Source organism: Pinus tabuliformis, chromosome 2_1, assembly GCF_031772625.1.
Source record: "Pinus tabuliformis cultivar Carrire ecotype Pingquan chromosome 2_1, CPIR1, whole genome shotgun sequence".
NCBI lineage: Eukaryota > Viridiplantae > Streptophyta > Pinopsida > Pinales > Pinaceae > Pinus > Pinus tabuliformis.
The window spans coordinates 438,057,070-438,077,084 of NC_142299.1; the positions used below are offsets into that span (position 1 = coordinate 438,057,070).

Genomic DNA, 20,015 nt, shown 5'->3' on the forward strand with positions numbered 1-20,015 from the left:
GTGGATTATACAATCCATCCTAAAATAGTTATACAATAATTATACATAAAATAAATAGTAAAAATATGTTAAAGTTTTCAAAATAAATAAATTAAAATATCTAATATAAAAATATAATTTTAATTATTATTAATTTTATCAAACAATACTTAACATACTTAACATAGATATAATTGAAAAATATTCCCAAAATATAAATAAAATAAACTTATAATTTCAATTATAGCTACAATACTTATTAATACTCAAGGAAAGTGTAAATAATATTTAATGGTTTAAATAATGTGGTACATGGAAATTTATTGTAAAAAACTTTTGAAGAAAGTGGTTTAAATAATGCGTAACATGGAAATTTAATGTAATCATTATCTTCTTTTTACATGAGTAAAATAACGAAAATCCTTTTGGGTAAAAGAGTATAACTTCTATTATTAGTAGATGGATAAATGTGTTAATTTTTGTTTTTCCCTCCTCAAGATAGAGCATTATATTTTTGTAGTTAATTTAATTTGTTATAATATTGGTTTAAAAATAATTAAATAGTATTGATTTTCAATCAGTAATTTTTTTTATAGACAAATATGGATTTATGAAATAAATTAACAATGAATAATTATCGTATACAAAGAGTTTAGATTTTCCAATGATATTTTAAATTCAAAACTTTATATATATATATATTATTTACAAAATAAACCACATAATTCTAAAATCTATAAATGAATAATTAATTATGAATTTTTAAATTAATAATATTACATATGTACTTTTACTTAATTTTATATTATATTTTAAAATTCAATATTTTACCATTTTTAAATTTGATATTTATATTTTCAAATTGTAATTTCACACCTTTTAAATTAATAATACAAGCTTTTCTTTATTAAAAAAATATGACTATAATTTTGTTTCTAAATTCTTTTGTATTAATATCTCCATTAAAGGGTGAGATTTCACTCTTTAACTCTACTCTTAATGGGTTCTTGTCATTTACATCTCCTTTAAAAGGTGAGATTTCAATATTTAACTCTACTATTAATGGGTTCTTGTCATTTACTGGTGTATTAACTTCAAAAATAGTTCTCTTAACCATAAAATCTTTGTCCACGACATTCTTTTTCTCCTTTGCGGAAACAAACTTTTCATTTCCTCCGGCATTGTTAATTGGATGAGCTAAGAATGTACTTTGAAACGGATGATAAAAGAAAATTTTAATGTGATCTTTTTATTGGTGGAACACAATGGTGAAGAATGCTCGCGTAAATTTGTCAAATGGATGGTGTGACACTACTGATTATGTAAATAATAGTTATTTACTTTTTTTTATTATGCAAAGACATGGTAACTCGTTATAGGTTGGTAAACGAATTTGAAAACAAAAGTATATTTATCATTATTTCATTGTGTTGTTATTTTATAGGAGAAAAGATTTTAAAAGGAAAATCTTTAGTTTCTAGGTAGTTAGACAGTTATCTTTTTCCTGGGATTAAAAGAAATCTCTCAGTTGGATGAAGCCACAAGTGGCCTGAGGAAAGAGGAAAAAGAAGTGCTTGTGACAAGACGTTGTTCACGTCGCAGTTGTATTGCAACTGAGGTCTTCTTGAGTTGATTGTAGCTAGTGGAAACCTTATAAGAATTTATGGATTGGACCTAGGTTTTTGAGGTCATAAAACGTTTGTTGTTTTTTATTGCCTTGGAAACTAAAGAGATTTAGGGGCAGACTTGGACATAATTGCTAGTATCATTGGTGGGGAGGATACTATAGTCCCACTTTGGTTCTCTTCTCTTACAGGCTAACGGAAACAAATGATTGGGAGGATACTAAAGTCCCACCTTGGTTCTATTCTCTTAGAGGCTAACCAAAACTACTTTGATTTGAATTTTGTCATGATCTTTATATAATAATAATAATATCCATTTTTAAGGTCACAGCGAAGCCACACCAAATTGGTGTATGAGACCCCCTTGTTTGTGGGACAAGGGACCCACCTTCGCGTAGGGATTTGACTGCTTAAGTCTACGAAGGCATACATACTCTACCTCCCTCTGGTTTTGAACCATACATACTCTACCCCCTTGGTTTTGAACCGTGACCTCTTAGGAGGAAACACATGCTCTTAACCATTAGGCCCACTCAAGCTGTATCTACAAATGATAATCTATGTGTTATTCCTTGTAAAAGAAAAAAAGTCTAAACAGATTGGTATATTGTTTCTTATGACTATTAGGTAAACAAAAAGAAACCAAGTTCACTGTTGAGAATAAATGTTCACAAGAGTTATGACTATTAGGTAAACAAAAAGAAACCAAGTTCACTGTTGAAAATAAATGTTCACAAGAGTAAAGAATATGCCATAAACCCTTTCTGTCTTTGCATATAAAATTTGGCGAGTAGACTTCTTTTGTGAGATATACTTTGGCGAGTGGACTTCTTTTGTGAGATATACTTCCTCTCTTCAGTAAAATTAACTCTCTATGTTGGTTGAGTTTCTGGATATTAAAAGAAAGAGTCGGTATTAAGAACTTAGACTCAAGTAATGCAATACGAGGGAGACAAATCTCCGAAAATTAAAATAATAATCGTAATAACTAATTCTTGCATGTGCCAGGATACATGACTTCCAAAATATGTTGAAAATAATTATAGAGGGTTTCGATGGTTAGTTTTCCGATGGTGAGCCACTGGATTCCTTGGAAAATAGTCCCTCTCCACGTTAATAAGTAACTACACCAGAGTCCTGTGGAACCAAACTGAGGAAATGTATGTGGTTTTTTTCTGTAGCATCTATATAAGTAGAAGATTAAAACAATAACAATAATAAGAACAAACATGCAGGTGAATATTTCAAAAGAAACTCAGAGATCCAACACCCCGCATTGCGGGTAAAAAAAAGCAACGAATTCCTAAAATATGTGCTAGCAAAACACACAATACGGAACAGAGAATGTTTGTAGCCAATATATAAACATATAACCCTAAGTGTGAGAGAACAATGTCCTATGCAGTTACCAAAAAAAATTGTTATTACCACAGAGAAGAATCATGGATGGGTAAAGAATCCCAAGTAAGGCCAAGATAGAAGACTGCGAACAATATTACCCTCGAACGAGTCTAGGGGAAACCCATCAAACTCAGAACAAGATGGTAACTATTTAAGAAGGAAAACAACTTAACCATTTACCAACAATATAAAATGGAAAGAGTACAAAATGCATGAATCATAAATAATATTCTTGATATGAACTTGATAATCCCAGTCCATATAATTCCTTAGAAAACAAATAGTTTCTTAACTAACAGGAAAGAGAACCTCTACTGCAAATACATTTTTTTAATCAAAACTTGAATACTAAGAATCCACATGAGTAAAATATATGTTGACTTATGTAACAGTACCACATTTAAATACCCTAAAAAATTACTTAGACCGTGATAGAAACATTCAAGGGGAGTAAAAGTAAAAGAAACCCCGAGAGGGATTTTTGTATGGTTGTTAAAATTCAACCAAAAATATACATAATCCATTTAAGTAATTGTGAGATATAATTGATGGCCCATCAACCTAAGACTACATGCAGAGAGCCAGTAAACCATGCAAGTCAGGCTCCTAACCTAGAACAAGGAACATTTTGGAATTAATAGAGGACGGATTGAGCTGACCACTGAAAAATAAGAAGGAAAATCAAAAATCCTTCCAAACCTGCAAACAAATAAAGAGACATATTACAAATAATCTCAGAGCGTCCCCCTGAAATACTTAACTTGGAAAATGTTAAAAGAGTAATCCCTGTGAAGACTGAGAGAGGAACTATGTAGGGAAAGTTGAACCCTGACACCCTCAGGACCATTGAAAGCAAGAAAAATATTGAACACCTTGCCGAGCTACAAGATAACAAATAAAAAAATAAATTAATATTTACCTTTGTGGAAGGAATAACTTGCACCGTCGTTGAGTTACCATTGCCGAGAACGGCCATTGTGGCTATAGAATGATTACAATGAAATACTTCAGCAAAACCATAATGACACTAAACAAATGTGAACCAAGAAAAGCAGTAAGTGATCTTACCATTTAGAAAAAAAGCTCACTGAAGAGGAAACCTAGCGAGACGTTGCAGAGTAGAAATCGATGGGAGGTAGAGGAACAATGCGTTCATGGGGCTGGAGGGAAGGACGGTTGCCCTTAACCGTCCTAGAGAAACCTGGACCACACTATTGAAACCCTAGCATCAGACGATGTGGATCACAACAAGTGTGAGTCGGTGCATAAATGGCAGCAGAATGGAGTAACAGAATGAACCACGAGCCAAAAAGCCGCCTTCTAACCAAATAAAATATGGACGGAAGGAAATTCAAAATTCAAATTTGAATTCCTTTAGCGCCTTTACTAAATTCAAAATAAAACGGAATTTGGAAAACCGTGGTAAACGAAGAAGCCAACGGAGGTTGCAGGAGGAGACGGGACAGGTCTGACAGTGGTCGCAGATACATTGAACACTGGGGCTTGCCTGAAGTAGGGTGATCGAGTTGCTGGAATATGCATGGATATGTATGGCTTTCATGCATATAGAGCATGCATTCAGATGCACGAATGTCCTGTCACAGGGACTTAGCGCTCATTTATGTTTCTATAATGTCTGAAATAGGAACTGCCATGAGAAAAACCAAAACGAAAAACCAAAACGATTGGATACATTAAACACTCCAATATTATCGCGTCATTATCAATTTACGCCGCTATAAAGTCAAATACAACAAAAAAGATTCCATTCATTACCCCCGGCTGATTGATTTAATACCTACGCCATGATCAATTTGCGCACCATAAAAAATTTCCATTCATTACAAGGCAATGACAGGGCGTGAGGCTGATTGATTTAATACCTACGACATCGCCGTTTAATACATTAAGACACCTCAAGCATGACCACAAAATGCTCAACTGTAACATCTGTAAATTGCAAAAAAATCCATTCATTACAAGGCAATAACCGGGCGTGCGGCTGCTTGATTTAATACCTACGACATTGTGCTTTAAGACATAAGACACCTCACCCATTTCCACCGACCTCAAAATTTTCAACTGTCCCATCTGTAAGTTGCAACACCCTTCCAATGTTCCAAGTGAAACCGTTCGAGGCCCATCAAATTTCCAACGGAGCGTGGGAGACTCTGCATAGTGTTGCACCCGCGCCAGTGAAGACTTTGGAAACCATCAAGTTCCTAACCTATTCTGAGAGCTTTGGATAGTCTGAGGAGTGGAGAATCTACCCAATCGAAGAGTTTGAAGGCCCAAGTTCTGAACAGAGTCTGGTAAAGTCTGCAGAGCAGAACACCCGCCCAAGTAAAGACTTTTAAGGCCCGTCAACTTCCCTACCGAGTTTGGGAGCGTCTGCAAAGAGGAACACCCGCCCAAGTGAAGACGTTGGAGGCTCGTCAAGTTGCCAACCCACTCTGGGAGCGTCTGCAGAGCGAAGCACTGGCCCAAGTGAAGACGTTGGAGGCCCCTCAAATTCCCAATCCAGTCTGGGAGTGTCCGCAGCGTTTGCATAGCGGAGCATCCGCCAAAGTGAAGACGTTGGAGACCCGTCAAATCCCCAATCGAGTCTGGGAGCGTTTGCATAGCGGAGCACCCTCCCAGGTGAAGACGTTGGAGACCTGTCAAGCTCCCAACCGAATCCGGGAGCATCTGCAGAGCGGAGCACCCGCCCAAGTCAAGATATTGGAGGCCCATCAAATTCCCAACTGAGTCTGGGAGTGTTTGCAGCGCGGAGCACCCACTCAAATGAAAACGTTGCAGGCTTATCAAGTTCCCAACCGAGTCTGGAAGCATCTGCAGAGAGAAGCACCCACCTAAGTGAAAACGTCGGAGGCCCGTCAAGTTTCCAATCGAACCTGGGAGTCTCTGCAAACGAGAGCATCCGCCCAAGTCAAGACTTTGGAGACCCGTCAAGTTCCCAACCGAGTCAGGCAGCCTCTGCAGAGAGAAGCACCCACCTAAGTCAAGCCTTTGGAGTGCCGTCAAGTTACCAACCGAGTTTGGGAGCGTCTGGAGAGTAGAACACCCGTTCAAGTCAAGACTTTGGAGTCCTGTTAAGTTCCCAACGGAGTCTGGGAGCGTATGCAGAGCAAAACAGCTGCCCAAGTCAAGACTTTGGAGAGCTGTTAAGTTCCCCAGTGAGTTTGGGAGAGCCTGCAGACTGCAGCAATACCTTAATGCAAGGTGTTTTAAGGAATCCATATGACATAATTCATTTGGCAAAATTTCTAGGTGACTCTCCCACAAGACAAATTTTTGGAGGTGCTTCAGCGTTCCAATAGACTTTGGAACTTTTAAAAGGGGAGCACGAATATACAATTCCCTCAATTCTAGAGGTGCCTTCAATGTACATTAATAAAGTGGGTTCGACACTGTAAATGTGAACATTCTGGCATTGTGGTATGGGAAGACAATTCTCAAGTGCAAGCAATTTTTATAATTTGGAGAAAAACAAAACAAAAATCTGTTTCAAAGAAAAAAAGAAAAGATTACCTGAGATTCATGTTGCCACAGTGTTTGCAGATGGCTCACCTTCTGTATATATAAAACTCGTAAAGTTTTTAGTGAAATCCAGGAAGGTAAGGACGAGTAGGGGCAATTCTCCCAGCGGAGATATATTAGTTGTGGTAACTGCCCAGCCCGGAATAGGCGTTCAACAAAATAACCTTCAGCTCTAAGCAGCTTTAAGCTGCTTAGGTTGAAGCTGTCCGCAAGGGTTTCCAAAGATTGATCAGAGACATTTCTGTGAACCATGCTAATTCCACGCACCTGAATTGATCACCTCGAACTGTTAGAAACAAGATGGTCAATCTTGCAAAGTTGTAATACTTCAAAACTTCAAAGGATTAAGGCAAATTTATTTTGAAGCCGGTTGAAATCTACAAAATACTTACAGGAGATCGCGTAGAAAGATTATGAAGAAAGCTGTCAGTCAACCACCAAAGCCGAAGCTCAGGAGTTTCCTTTGCGAGATCTCTGCCAAGGTCTCTAACCTGGTCATGCATTCTTATACAGTTTTCACTGTCGACCTCGACCACGCATCTGTTCTCTAGGTTACGAAGACCCAGCCATCCTTCCCAACCGGATCCGTCCAATATTCTGATGACGGTATCCCTGTGTTCTCCAATGAAAAAACAGGCCATGTCTAAGAATATCTGTTTTTCCTCTTTATCCAGGGCGTCATAACTAATTTTAAGTGTGCTTTGAATATCGCTGGGAAGTACTTTGGAGGTTTTGTGCAATTGCGCTATCCAATATTCTAAATCATATTTTCCACAAAGAAGGGCTCCAAGCACTTTAAGAGATAAGGGCAACCCATTGCAGATATCCAAAAACTTTTCCACTACCTCCTCAAATCCCAACGCAGGACGGGGCTGACCAAAGGCATGGGAGCAAAAGAGTTCTTGCGAGTGCTCTCGATCTAGGCCTTTCAGCGTGTAAATAGAGGACTCTGCGATCCCTGAGCTTGTGAGAACGTCTTTATTGCGAGTTGTAATTAAAATTAAGCTTCCTGGATGGATAGTATCTTTAAGTGGGGAAAATAATGCATCTAGTTGATTAATATGATCAACATCGTCTAAAACTATGAGAACCTGGTTAGAAAAAGAGATATGCCTTTTGAAGGCCCCCATGCCTTCATCAATGTTGTTTATATGTACATTCGAGAGGCTCAAATGGTTAAGAAGGTTACTCTGCAGGGAAAGCAAATTTCCTGATCTGACATCAGACAAGAAGCAAGATCGATCGTAATTTGACATCTCCCGATTGAATAATTCTTTGGCGAGGGTCGTTTTTCCAATTCCGCCAAGACCCGCAATTCCCACAATACTGGGCTTCCCGCTTTGCCGTTGCAGTGACACTGTGATGTCCACATCCTTTACTTTTTCAAACAGGTCAGTTGGATATTTAGCGACATTCAGAAGTGGTCTGCGAACTTTTTTCAGAACTTGTTCAACGATCTCATCAACGAGCAGTTCTTCGTCACTGAATAATATCCACAATAAATGTCTGTCTGTAAGGAACGCCTAAAAGATATCGATATCCTTATGAATCCACCAAATTAAAAGCTAAGACGGGAGAAGCAGGGGCGCTCTTACCCATTACACGCCTTCAGGTCAATGCCGCTTGTGTCTGCTACAATAGAAAGGGCATTCCTCCATTTCTCAATAGTGTTCGAGTTATGCCGTGGCCTCTTTGTATTGGTTTGAGGATCTATTATTGTCTTCTTTTCTAGCATGCACAGGGCTCGAGCATACGCTCCATTTTCGTCCTCTTTACACAGAAGGATACACCGGAGTATGCTCAGGGCTCGAGCATAAACTCCATCTTGGCTCCGCGTCCACCGAAGCTCCCAAGGATTGACATGATAAAAGACGGGAATAATTGTTGAGCCCGATTCCAACATCAATACTAATTCCTTGAGACACCAACTAGATTCAGCATATCTTGGAGAAAAAATTGCAACATGGACCGTGGCAGTTCGAATCGCCTCTTCGATTTGAGAAGTCACGCTATCTCCCTTCTGCAATTCTGGCTGGTCCAAAAATACTCTTAATCCATGTTCTTTCAGGCGATGGTAGATATGCTTGGCGAGGCCTTCCTTCACGTCAGGACCACGGTGATTTATGAATACATCAAAAACATAGCTGCAGCTAATGCCCTGTGATATGGATGTGGTGGAGGATGCCGAGCAAGTAGCGTCACCAACTGTTGTCAAGTTAATAATATCTGCCATTGGATATAGAATAACACACAAGCAATAACCAAAATGTGTTACAGATATTGGGGAATGTGAACTCAACCTCTATATTTTCGACTGAATGATCTCGCAACTCCAATGAAGTTACCAGCTGCACCTTTGCTACTGTGTCTGTGTATCAATACCAAGTTATTTAAAATATTGAATACTAGTGTATAGGGTTGCTTTCTGTAATTTTCAAGTCGCCATATTATCCTCTTCTTTCCTTTATTATTAAATTATTTTTGAACCGTGGAAACATGAACTTCCAACCACAGTTTATATTATTGGTTTTTTATATAGCCTAACTATTCATTTGCTTATTGCATCGTGTTTATTTTTTTTTACCAGATGTTACCTATCCTTGTACATTAAAATAGGTCTTATTTACACTTTTCTTTTCAGTAGCCTTATTTTCAGTAGCTAAGACGAAGTAGACGTACATGCACAATAATGTCACAGTTATGGATTTATTAAATTTTAGTTATTAAGTTGGAATTTGGATTTTAAATTTAATTTAAATAGATGAATACAGTTGGAATTTGGATTTTAAATTTAATTTTATCAGAATAGATGAATACATATCGCTATATATTTCTAGTTTTTTTTGTTGGAATCTGGTTTAAAAAGAAATTAAAAAATCAAAATGTTGGAGTGTTTGAATTTTTTTTACAATAAAATGGATTCAGTAACTATCAAAAATCCTTAAGACCTAAAATCTTAAATCCTAAAATTTAACAGCTATAATCCAAATTTGCAAAAATTTCTACTCAATTTTATCACAATCTTACCAAAATTTTTATTATTTTTTAAACTAATTTCTATTATTTTTTAAACTAATTTGTAGATTTTTTTCTTACCCTTATCAGATTCAATGATACTAGTGATGTATGTAACATCAAACTATTACACGTGTGTTGATGGTTGTTGATTTCTCAAAGTTGTTGATATTTCAATTTGTGTAGTTGTTGAATTAAAAAGACGCATGACCGATCATCCAAATAATCTTTTACCGTCAATCAAATCTGGTAGTGTTGATAATTGTTGACTGAACCTTTTGTTGTGGCAGCTTGCGCCGGGTGTGTGGCCGAATTTTGCTCTCAGATAAGCAATCGGAGGTCGTAGATCTGTTACGAGTTGGCATCGGTGTGCGCACTGATCGAATTGATTAGATCTCTGTTTGCGCGTGGAGTCAGTTGAGAAAGCAACGTGAGAAGGAACGAGTTGACGTAGGTGGACCGACCTGATCTAAGTTAGGGGGTCTGATTTGTCAACTACGGCAGAAGCCAGGTAGTGGATCGAAATCTGCTGCGATTTTGTTTTGAGGAGCAGAGAACTTGAGTGCACGGGTCATGGTGTTGATCGACTATGGAGACCTTGTGGAGGCGCAATCAAAAGAAAGGAGATCTATCGTTGGGTATCTTTGAAATCGTTTTTTCTCCTTTTGAATACTTTTTTTAAAGAGGTTATAATATTTTTAAGCGGAAAGTGTTTGGGGTGCACTTTAAAAGGGGGTCATTTTTTTTTAAAGAAGGTTTCTATATCCTTAAAAAGGATTCCTTTTGTTTTGTGCAACCATCTCAAAGGGGTTGTATTAAGAGCACCATTTTTTTAAGATCTGGAGCTAGATCCATTTTATTTCCATTGTTAGAGGTTGAATGTTTTTTTTGAGATAGACCTATCAGATGGCAGAAGCATACTTGAATGAGAGCAATAAGCTTGACAGGTCTAATTATTCTAATTGGAAATTTAAGTTGCAGACCCTGTTGGAGGGGCAAAACGTATGGGCGATTGCAAGCAGTGATGAGTTGAAGCCGACCATAGCTACAGGTGGAACAACAACAACAATCTAGCACTGGGAAAAGAGGGAGAATAAACAAAAATTGCTCTTAAAATTATTAGTGAAAGATTGTATTATCCCTCACATCCGAGAATTTAAATCAACAAATGACATTTGGACAACTCTCAAGGACCTGTACGAGATCAAAAACACAAATCGTCTGTTGTTTCTGAAAAGCAAGATTCTCTCCATTAAAATGGAGGAGAATGAATCAATGGTTGCATTCATCTCTCGAATCAAGGAGCTCAGAGATAACCTGGGTGACATAGGGGAGACAATGTCAAATACTGATCTTGTCACGATTACCATGAATGGTATCACTGATGACTATCAGATGTTTATCACGGGATTGAATGTGAGAGAGAAAACCCCCAAATTTGAAGAATCGACAGGGATCTTGATGCAAGATGAAGAAAGGTGGATGACTCTGAAACCCCAGAGTTCAGATCTTGCTTTAATGTTGAAGAAGAAGCCCTTCAGAGGGAAGGCAAGTGTAGGACAAAAAGGCAGAGGTACACCACAAAGAAAACCACCTCAAGGTATGTCTTCAAACAGAAGTGATTCATGACCCAACTGTTTTTATTGTGGTAGAGTTGGTCACATTGCTAAGAATTGCCATTAAAAGAAGCTTGATGAAGGTCGACATATACATAAGAAACATGCAGGGAACTTTGCTAATGAAAATCAGAATCAGAATCTCAGATTGTTTGTATCTGATTATGCGTACTCCGTTGAGGATGATGAAGCAGAAAATTGGTCTATGGACTTAGGAGCTTCCACTCACATGACAGATAATAGACATTGGTTTGAGAATTTCAAAGAAACGAACAGTGGTGCTAATATCTACTTTGGTGATGATAGAGGGTACCAAATCAAAGGGTATGGTAATGTTCTTACCGTATTTCCTAATGGAAATGTTAGGCATATTCAAAATGTAATGTATGTACCAAGAACAAAAAAGAATCTTATCTCTGTTTCTATGATAACATATCAGAAACTTAAGGTAGAGTTTTTTAAGTTTTATTGTGTTATTAAAGATCTTCTAGATTGTATGAAACCAATTGCATCAAGTATTCAAGTGGGAGGAATGTATAAGCTTAATGTAAGAAGTGTACCACACCAAGCCTTGACTTCATCAGTTATCACTGCAGAAGACTTATGGCATCAAAGATTCGGTCATATCAATTTTAATGACCTACTGCTACTTCAGAAACGAGCTATGGTCAATGGTATTCCATTTTTAACATGGTATTAGGAAGCATTTAGTCAGTAGATTGAGGAAAGCATCGTATGGACTAAAACAGGCACCCAAATCGTGGTATGATAAAATTGATTCATTTTTCGTACAACATAGTTATAAAAGAAGTAAAAATGACCCTGAACAGACCCAAGATCAAATCTAACTGGATGCCACTATAAACCTAGGTTACGTGCAACCGCCTGCAAACCGCACAATAGCAGGAAACTTATGCCCCAACAAGAGCCGAGACGTCCACTATAGGGTCGCCTACTCTTCTAGCCAAGACACAACAGGTCATATATATACTCAATGAGATTTGAACCCTCATCTCGTGGGTTTCCAATATTCGTTTTTTCAATGAAATAGTTACTATTACACTAAAGGCGCTTTTAAGATGTTTTTTCAAGACAAGAAATATTTTGTCTTAAAAGGTCATTTTTTATTTTAATTATTTTACATTAAAATTTAATATAAATTAAATTGTCTTAAATATAAAATTTAAGAGAAAAACAATTTGAGACAAAAACAATTTAAGAAAAACTTTATATTTGGACAAAAATATCTTAAGACAAAACTAAGACAAAAACAATTTGAGACAAAAATATTTTAAGACAAAACTTTATATTTAAGACAAAAACAGTTTAAGACACAATTTTTTTAAGACAAAAGCAGTTTGAGATAAAAATATTTTAAGACAAAACTTTACATTTAAGACAATGGCCACTTAAGACAATAACAATTAAAACGAAACTTATTTATGACAATTAAAAATTAAGGAAAAACCATATCAATTTAAAACAATATTATCTAACAATTGCAAAATTAACTCTGACAGTGCGCCCTAAGTCCACCAGCTTGCAGGCTACTATTGTCTCGCGCATATACTGATGTTGCTATTTCACTTACCATTCACGTTATCTTATATAAAGATAATGACCTTTTGTGCTCTACGTTTTGTGGGAGTAGCAAACTCTGGAGAATGCGACAACTTTCACCGGCAAGATTTCCCGAACATTAATTCCTCTTATGTCCCTTCGATCTCTATTGATATGATTAGAGACAACTTGTTTGTCATTGGATTTGACAATACTACACAGAGGGGGATTTTAAGATAATTTTTTAATATAAAAGAAATCTTTTGTCTTAAAATTTTCAATACGAGGCACTCGTAAAAAAGGTAAAGGTAAAGGATTAGGGGTTTGTCTTTACACTATTGATGGATTATTCAAGAAGTGGAGCAATGGAGGCTGACAACAACTGATGGGATTTAGGGCAATGGAGATCACAATAGATGTGTGCTTAGTGAGAGGAGAAATGGAGGCACTTTCGTTGAATATGAATACGCAGCAACATAGTTGGAGTATTTTTCAGGGTCTCCATTGATTGTGTTGTAATTTGTGTTTTTGATCGTTTCATTTATTTTTAATGCTACTTCTATCCACTCGTTGTTGTTATCAACACATTGTTATGTTGGAACTCTTGACTGTCATCGATAACATGGATTAGATTCACTTGAAGGATTGTTGAAAAATGCAGCAAGAAATTCTGAATTTGATTTTGCCTTGATTAAATTGAGAAAATTTGAATTTCCAATTCAGCAGACAATTTGGATGCAGTTAAGTTGTGTGACATGACTTGTGTCACCAGCTTACTCAATAAATTTGAGTTGGAGGAGTTAGAGTTCAGTTAAGCATGTGCGATTGCTAATTTGTAGCAATTAAAGTCAATTATCTCAAGTTGTTTTTAGTTAAACTAGTTCCAATTGTTGGAAGAACTAGTGGAAGGTCAATTGTGCAGTGAGACTTTAGTCAAACACAGTGATCATTTAATTAATTGATAAATCAACCCAAAATAACTAGTGCATGAAGAGAATTCGAGTTCCCCAGCTATGGTGGAGATTCCAAGGGAGTGTAACATCAGTTGTAGACTAGTCTTGAGTGTACAGGTCTTGCATGCAGTCAGATGATCAACCTTGAGAATTGCGGAATCCATTTTGGAAAAATTCCTAAATAATAGGGGCAAATTTCTCAAGGAATTTCGCAAGGAAATAGGGGCTCAAGTAGAGTCATAAATTGACTAAGTCTAGGTCATAGCTTCTCAGTGAGAAGATAGATAGGTTATTCACTTGCAGTTTGTGCTCAACTGAGAAAATAAATTGTAATACACCTCTATTCATCATATTAATCCAAGCAGGAATTGGGGTTTTTAGTAGATTGCTTTCCTGAGGAAAAATATTGTGTGCATGTGTGTTATTTCTTATTGCATGTTTGAAATTTTTGTTCTAAATTGTGAATTAACTTCCGCAGAGTAGTAGAGTAGGTTTGTGTCTTGTGATTTTGATTAAAACTTCATGAGTAGTTGCAAATCTACACCATAATTTCTACAAGGATGGTGGAGGAAAATTACAAAATATCCGTTGGCAGACAATATGCCTACTTCAAAATCTCTACGAAAACTTTTGCGAGAGGCAGGCGTTAAGGATAAAAGATTGGATTGTGGAATCATTAGTCACAAAATTCACAAGGATGGTAATTTTGGCTACATGTGTGGAGGTAAATTGATTAAATGTAGCCTTCATTGGTGCAGTTGCTGGTGTTGTTGGATGCAATATGTCTAAGCACAATTATCTGAGCTAGATTTAGTTTTTATCATGATTCTAGATGATATCAGAGATCTCTATTGGTTTTTTTGTTTCAAGGTACACTAATAACAATTTCTTTTACACTCTAGTTTTTGTTCTACTATGTGGTCTATCAGAGATGCACTAGTTGGTTGTTTTCATGGTCTTTCTTCTAAACCTTTGCTCCCGTGTATCTTCCTTCTCCTTCTCTAGTTTGGGATTGGTCGATCATGGGATTTTTTTGGGATCTTAGCTACTACCTATTGGTCTTCTTTGTGGTCTATCTTAGACGAACTAGTTGGTCGTTTTACGTGGTATTTCTTCTAAACCTTTTCTCTTATGGATATTCCTACTCCTCTTTGGTTTTTAATTGGTTGATCGGGGGATTTCATATGATATTTACAGCTACGTAAGTGCATTCATTTTGGTTGGTGGAGTTGGTAACATATTTGAATTTTGAATTCTATTAAGAAGGAGTCTCTTGGGGTCATTAATTGGTCCAGGGAAATATTTATTTTCCAAGTTGGCCATTAATTATGAGGGACAATCCCTTAATCGTTTGGGTCATCATTGAAGATATTTGTCGATTGTTTGCTTGATGATATTTTCTTAACAACATTGGTTGGTGGTGATTGGTCAGCTTATTGTACTTGAAGGGGTGTCCTAGTGGATTAAGTTGGTGATGACCTACATTGAGTGGGGCCTATAATTGATAATTGACATTAATTTACCTTGTCTACATATTTTATCGAGGTTTTTTGAGACACTTCTACATAAGGTATTTTTAGTAATGCTCTCTACTTTGGTGCACATATAGGTGGGGTTGCAGAGTGTCGATGGTGTCAGCTATACAACTGGACTTTACATCTATCAGGAGGATGTCACTTGACACTAAAGGCAACTGGGGCGATCACATGCCATTACTCAATGCGTTGGTACATGAGACTATTGAGGTGGAGAGTCATGGCTATCCCAAGTCGGGAGTCCAACCCTCTGGAATATCTCTTGTACATGGAGCTACACATGTGGATTCAAATGTTTTGGTATCCCCACTGGCTATTGAACCTGAATGTGGTAATCCATGGAAAGAAAATTCTATCATTCACGGAAAAAGAAAGCAGTTAAGGTTGATCTGGATTATCAGAAACTCGTTTTTGGTTCTGATGTTTTTTGGGACCGGGCGGTAGGATTACAACAACGGGCTTTGGTGGGTAAGTGGTATTATCTATGAATGGATGACTCTCAGATGACGTCTTGCGTTAAAGAACATTAGTACCCGATTCTTAAGTACTCTCCTCTTTTTGGCATTTTATATAATTAGTGGTTCTGCTTCCACTTATTAATGATGACGAAGATGAAAAGGTTTTGGGATCGTATTGGGTTGATGGCCATGGCCTCCTCTCTTTACATTAGTGGCATGTGGGATTTGATCGATACCTAGAATTACCATGAAATAAATTGGTTTGGTATAAACTCCCTAGTTTACCCCTCGTATTCTAGTCACGTGAATCACTCATGATGATCGCCAATTCCATTGGTAAATTTGTTTTCCTGGAGGAAGCAATCATGTTACAGAGAAATAAATGTATCGAATGGATTTCGGTGGAGGTGGAATTTGTTGTTGGCCTTAGCACGAAGGTGGAGCTCAATTGCGGTGGCTTCTCTACAAGGCAACGAATTGACTATTGGCCAATTCATTTTTTCTACCTAGGTTATCATAATGTTGGGCATATTATTGCTGAGCGCCCACATAGATTTAGAAATCAGCGACATGGAATATCAGAGACCACCTGTGATGGGGGTCGTCCATTCACATTTGTAGACTCTCCGACGGCTCAGGAGATTGGTCAACACTCTCTCTCAGGTAAGCTTAAAATCACACCACCTATGACATGTCCTGAGTAACATATTCGTAATGATTTGGTAGCGAGTGTTGTTTCCCTTAGTGATTCTACATTCCATCCTTTACGTATTGTTTCTTCGCATATTCAGCTGCCACATTCTAATGGTATTGAACATCCTTCATTGTTATTTGTACCAGAAAGTGCTCCATGTTAAGACAATTTTGAATCTACCCAAACTCTATCTTTTGATGCGAATGGGACAACCTACACTACTGATGACTCACTGACTGTTAGCCCCAACCCTACTCACATTCAATTTGGGACTTTTTCTAGAGACGTTTCTCCTACTAATTTGGTGGGGAGTTATGTCGAGTTTTTCTGCCTTCACCCTGCTATCCATCTGGAGACATTGCTAATTCGTTCACCCTCCTCTTCTAAGATCTCTATTAGTCCCAATTCACATCATAATGTGACCATTATGAAGGAATATTTTTTGAAACCTTTGAATTGTTCGAATGGGGCTGATAGTGATCTTCACAATCTTTCTAGAACATTATATCTTGGTACATCATATTTTGTTTCTACTTTCTCTCTTATTCGGGCCCTTAGAAATTATTTGCCAGATTATGAGGGATTACCATGATAATCACGTCCTTAAATGTGAGGGGCTTTGGGAGTGTCGAAAAAATCATCATACTCCGGCACTTGATTGGGGTTAATCACCCCTCTATTATCCTTTTACAAGAGACGATGATGATTGGAGACAAAATTTGGCCCAATATCCTATACATTTGTCTTAGGTGGTGGGTATGTGTTGTGGATTCTTTGAGTTTATCTGGCGGTCTTGTAGATTTTTGGGATCCTAAGGTCATGAATTTTCTTGCCTAAAAATCCTTTGCAGGTATCCTTCTATCTAGTTTCATCAGGGGCTTGAAGGACATATTTAATATTCTTAATACATATGCGCCATATTCTTCCAGAAGATACTTTTGGGATAAATTGGAATCCTGCAACCTGTTAAAGATGGTATTCATTATTTTGGTGGGGTATTTGAACCTCACCGTTGAAGATAATGAGGTATGGGGGTCTCACTGCAGACTGGACCCATTGGCGGGGTACTTCATCGATTTTTTGGCAGGATCCACTTAGTGGATATTTTTTCGGCTCCCTTTATTCTAACCTGGAGAAATGGTTGGGCTGGGTCCACAAGCATCGCTAAGAGACTTGACCATTTCATGCTTGACAATGTTAGAATTAAAATTTGTTTCATCTTCATCTCCTTCTCCAGGATAAACACTTTTCAAATATATAATAAAATCAGCTATATCATGTCACTCACCATTTATATAGGTCTTCAATGGAAGATAGGAAAATGGTTCTCTCTGATTCGTAGTATTTTACATCATTGTAGATTGCCGGAAGGACTGGTCGTTCATTTTCTATAGCAATAGGTCTCTCCCAAAGCCCACCGATGCTTATCAGCGTTAATTTTAGCTAGAAAACCAAATGAGTGAACGAAACAAAGAGGTAAGCAAAACATGTATCGAAAACAAATGAAACAAAGAAAACAAGAGAAAAATATGCTACAACTCAAAAATAGTTAGTGATTCCAATATTCTTCCATCAAATTGGAAGCAAGGACCAGACTTGGAATATACGAAACTTCATGTCGACAAATCAAGGTTTACATATGTGAGAATTAGATTGAAGGTAAAATCACACACTATTGTGATATATGACCTAGTAAATGATGTTTTTCAGGTGACATAATCCTGGATGACGAGAAATCGGAGACTCCTAAACCCCACATGCATAACGTCCTGATTGGGCCCCACATTTGAGTGGTCTCCAAAATGACAACAATGGTTTCACGATAAAATTTGATGCAAATTAATTGGACGATAACTTCGATCTGCATATAACTGCAATTACGTTATTTGTGGAAAATCGAATACCTGAGAATTTTTGCAAACCTGGCTGTGGCGATACCAATTTCCTCACCATCAATCAATGATCTTTCTATCAGCAATGCACATTTAACAATGTAACATACGCTTTAGAATTTCTCCGATTCTCTTTCACTTATGAATCTCTACGCTTCTCTTTCTGATTAACAAATTAAATTTAACAGTTGTTGTTTTACACGATTGATGGAGCGTTATGTTTTTTGGTTTATCTTATATTTGGTTTGTGATCTTCACTCCAATTATGGATATGATGAACAATGGGAAAGAGGGGCCATGCCCTACATCTCTGTTTGTTGATTTTCATGATCATTTCAAGATGGACCAAAAGGAATACTTGGACATCTTCTATTGATGTTGGAATCAAATATTACACAATATCTCAATTCTCATTTTTTTTATTTCTTCCAACTTTCTAATGTGGTGCCAATATTCCATTATCTTATTCTTGATTATGTTTAGAAACGACCATTGACAGTAAAATTATTTGCATGCGGCCTTTGCCCTTACAGGCTTTTTTACTGAATCACGACTATGATTTTTTTTCATATTTGAGTGCTTTAATTCTCATTTTCTTATCAACTGCTTCCATTGACAAGCCATATGAGTGGTACCTCAGGGACGCTCGCAATCCCCTCCAATCGCAATGTTATGGGATCACAGAAACCCACAGATGGACCAAACTGTTCCTCTACATAAAATTTTGGGACAAAGGAAACCCTGTTTGGGGCCCAATTGTAGTCTAGATTGTGGGGGCGGTGCCTCCCCAAGGTAACATCAAAACCCAAGTACATCATTCCCAATAATCAACTAAAGGAATCATGGAAGTTTATGAAGGACCATGTCTTGATTTATAAGTTGATGGACATTCAATTGAAGGAGCAAGATAGAGTAAAATGGATCCAAAAGAAATAGAGGTTGGTGGTTCCAACAAAACTTCGAATGAGGGCCAAGGGTTTCTTCACATTGATCTTTGTAGATCTGGAATACCACAAGGGAATGTTTGAAAATGGCTCTTATTTCATGAACAAAGTTCTTATTCTTTTGCATGCTCTCACAATGTTTGAAATTGTTGAATTGGTTTTGAGTATCAACCACATCAATGACTTTTTCTCCAAATGTTGCAATTGATGCTTTTATTGTCATCATGGAAGAGTAACAATTTAATGCTACTCTTTCCTATGCTACTGCCAAGTTACAACTTTTCGTTTGCAACATGTGGTTCACTTTCTAGTTAATAATAAAAAATAATATGTCGTAACATATATTAACCAAACTTCATTACTTATAGTTGTGAATATAGGAGCAAGATTATTAATAATGTAGTATGTAGCATTATATACCTTTTACCTGCTGCAATGCAAAGTTGGGATATCTTCTTTGTCATTGGAATTGAGTGGGTGCTTCTTACAACACTTTAGAGCTATTCATTTGTCACCTTATTCCGTTTGCATAGGAATTCTATAGTGAGATGTGCTTTTCATCCCCTAGAATAGTTGGCCTTGTGGACAAAAATATTTTTAAAAACTGACCAACCTATTAATAGATTAATTTCTGTCAAATCCCTATTTTGTTCTTTACATGTTGTTTTGGCTTTTTCTTCTTGCATTGAATGCCTTTTTGGTACGTAAATGCAAGGTGAGTTGCCTCTCTAACAAAATTTGTTATTTAACAACATGAAACAATGTCTTCATATTTTAGGTAGTTTCATTTTTATTGAACCTAA

General features: G+C 36.9%; 1 long non-coding RNA gene across 1 annotated transcript; it reads right to left on the bottom strand.

The window, feature by feature from the left end:
* Positions 1-3,395: 3,395 nt before the first annotated feature.
* Positions 3,396-4,309, bottom strand: LOC149200798 (uncharacterized). The gene is made up of 3 exons (XR_016253382.1): positions 4,074-4,309; positions 3,925-3,986; positions 3,396-3,704 (listed from the first exon to the last, which is right to left on the bottom strand). It is a non-coding gene; the product is annotated as an uncharacterized LOC149200798 (long non-coding RNA).
* Positions 4,310-20,015: the final 15,706 nt, after the last annotated feature.